Below are 3,389 nucleotides of genomic sequence, written 5' to 3'. Positions count from 1 at the left end.
CTTCCTGGCACCCATGTCCCTTAGGTGGGCTCCATGGCATACAGCTGGGCATTTCTAGCTCTTCCCTGTGGTTCCCACCTCTCCTTTCTTGCCACTCTCAATCCCAAAACAGGTTCTTCAGTTAGATCCCTCTGTCTACCAAGGTGCCTGGCAGCTGAGGGAGGCAGCTCTGATACCAGGTGCTGTGGTTGGGATCTAATGTCCTAAGGGCTTGTGTGTGGGAGGCTTCATTGCCAGCCCTGTGGGGCTGCTGGAAGATGGTGGATCCTTTAGGAGGTGGTGCCTAGTGGGAGGAAGTTAGGTCATTGAGGGCGTGTCTTCCAAAGAGATATGGGGACTTTGTGGCTTCTTCTTTTCCTCTTTTTTTTCCTCTCCTAATACTAAAGTGATCAGTCTTCACATGCTCCCTCCATGAAAGTACTGTGCTGCCACACACCCAAAGCAGCAGCACCAATAACCGTGGACTGAACCCATGACCCCACAAAGACCTTCTTTCAGGTATGATGTCATAGTGATGGTGAGCTGACCAGCGCTCCTCAGTTCCAGCTCTTCCTCTGGACTCCGCTGCCAGGATTTGAAGGGAGCCAAGAAGCTATTGGGGGGAGGGGACAAAATGACATGATGACAGCCATGGATGTGCCCATGATCTCCTGGACATCTATTAATCATAGTCTCCTCTGACCTCTGGTTAAATGATAACCTTATTTTTTTTTAAGGTGAAATAAAATTTGAGGCCCAAAGAGATGAAAGAAATTTCCTAATGTCACAGAGCCATAAAGGCAGAATGGCTGTGGCAGTCAAAGCTCTACCTTTCTTTATGTTAGTTGTCGTTTGGGGCCTCTAGAAGACCAGGTGAGGCCCTGATGCAGTTCAGGAGGGCTTCCAGAGGAGGAGAGGGTTTGGGACAGGCCGAAGGAACAGGCTGAGCAAAGATCTGAAGGTGGAAAAATGGAGACAACCTGATGGCTGAGCCAGTCTGGAGGAAGATGCGAAAACAGGGCTCCTAGTCAGTCATTGGGAGGAGCTGTCAGGCCTTCCCCAAATGCTCCAATCGCCCAGAGATACATTATGACCTGCAATCTCCCAGAGAGCTACCGCTGTCCAGAACCTGTTTCCCCTGGGACTTTTAGAAGTTATATTACATCCTTGCAATAATATTGAGATTAATATGATTTATTCATCATCTACTCTTCTGCCACTTCACTTGTCCATCCATGCATGTCTCTGAGTCTATTTGCTTACCACCTGCTGTCTTACCCACCCACCTGCCCACTCATCTACCATTCATCTACCCTGCTACTTCTCCACCATTCATTTACCCACATCCACTCACACACCTATCCACCTACTCAGGACATACCCATCCACTCATCCATCTACCCATGGATCCATCCACCACCCATCTGCCCATCACTTATCCATCCACCCATCTAATCATCTACCCATCCATATATTCATCCATCTACCTACCTGTGCACCCATCTAACATACACATCCATGCATTTATCTGTTCATATATAAACTTGTCCATCCATTTATCCATCCATCCATCCATCCTCTCATCTATTATCTATTCACATATCCATCCATCCATCAACTATCCATCTACCTTGCACTCACGCACTCATTCTCCCATCCATCCATCTGTCCATTTATCCACCTATCCCTCCTCTCATCTACTACTATTCACTAATCTATCTATCCATCCATCTGTCCACCATCTACTCACCAACCCATCCATCCATCCATCCATCCATCCATCCATCCATCCATCCATCCATCCATGTCAATCTCCCACTTCCGACTGTCCACCTCCATACATACTCTCCCTCATATGTTCACCTGTTTCCTTTCTCCATTGGCCTCAGTATTCATTTCCTGCTTCCAGAGACTTTCCCAGAATCCACACCAATCTTCTCATGGCAGATAAAAACCACAGCTTCGGGGCTGGGAAGGTGGCTCAGTGGTAGAGCGCTTGCCTTGCATGCCTGAGGCCCTGGGTTCGATTCCTCAGCACCACATAAGCAAAAAGAAAAAAGCCGGAAGTGGCGCTGTGGCTCAAGTGGTAGAGCGCTAACCTTGAGCTGAAGAGCTGAGGGACAGCACCCAGGCCCAGAGTTCAGGCCCCACAACTGGACCCAAAAAAAAAAAACCAAAACCACAGCTTCTCTACTAGCTGGACCTTCAGGGCCCCATTGAGCAATCTTGTCTCTCCTTTTAGCTCCTGCTGCTCTGTGTTGGCAGGCGTGTGGCCCTGGATGCCATACCTGCTGTGCTCACTGTCTGGAGTTGGAAGCTAGGGTCTGAGCCCAAGGGAGAGGAGAGCCATGAGCATGAGGTAGGAGGAGGGAGTTGGTGAGACCAGATTCATGCACTGGGACTCAGTTTCCCCACCTGTAGTAAAGAGTAGAGCAAAGATGTCCTTCTTCACTCTCAGCTGCACTCTGTGCTCCCAGAGGAGCCAGGGAGGTAGGGATTACTGAGGAGAGAAGCAGCACTTACCCACATGGCCCTGAAGACCCAGAGTCAAGAGGAGAGGGTCTGTTGCCAGAGGGGGCACCCCATTAGTACTCTTAGCAGACCCTGGGGAGATGGGGTCATCAGGGCCCAGCTGCGAGGCCATTAGCAGCCCATTAAGTACTAGCCCCTCTTTCCCAGCCCCCACTCCCATTGGGCTTAGACCTGTCTGCACTTCCTGGCAGTGTTCCAGCCCCCATGACAACAACCTCTCAGGCCTCAGAGATTCCCTACCCACTATCAAGACTTGTGCTGGGCTGGGGCTGACCCATCTGGAGCTGGAGGATAGCAGTGTGGGAGTCGGACCCTGGACCCTGGGAGCAGCCTCAGCCATCGGAGGCAGATGCATATAGATACAAGTGTGAGCCATGGCCCCAGCAGTCGGATGAGGCTCCTTCAGTTACATTTTGCCAAGGGGAGGCTCTAAGCTGGTTTTCTGACTTCCTCTCCCTTAGCTTATGTGAATGGCTGGTTAAGACAGAAGAGTTGGGTCAGATAGTCAGTCAGTCAGCAAACATCCTTTGAACTAACAAAGCATTGGACCTTGGGCAGAAGGGCTAAGGTATTAGATACTACTAATGACAGGATTCACTCATCCGTTCTTCAACAGCTATTCATTGAGCTGTTGGGGACAGACTGGGGACATGAGGCCTGGATTACCACTTGCCTCCTGGTGGCAATGCTGGGGCTCTGGGGCTCTGAGCAGGCCGGGAAGACAGAGAAGGGGTGACCTGGGATCTGCTGGAGTCGGCAGGAATTACTGTCTTCATGAATCTTAGAATTAGATTCTCCTAATTAGAATGAAAATTCAATTAGAAGCCTCATTGAAGCCTGGGTTGGAGGCTGGCAGTAGCTCTTTGGGGCCTGACTCC

The sequence above is a fragment of the Dipodomys merriami genome, unplaced genomic scaffold (genome assembly GCF_024711535.1).
Source record: "Dipodomys merriami isolate MVZ:Mamm:240054 unplaced genomic scaffold, mDipMer1.0.p SCAF_19, whole genome shotgun sequence".
Taxonomy (NCBI): Eukaryota; Metazoa; Chordata; class Mammalia; order Rodentia; family Heteromyidae; genus Dipodomys; species Dipodomys merriami.
This window is presented reverse-complemented; position numbering follows the sequence as displayed.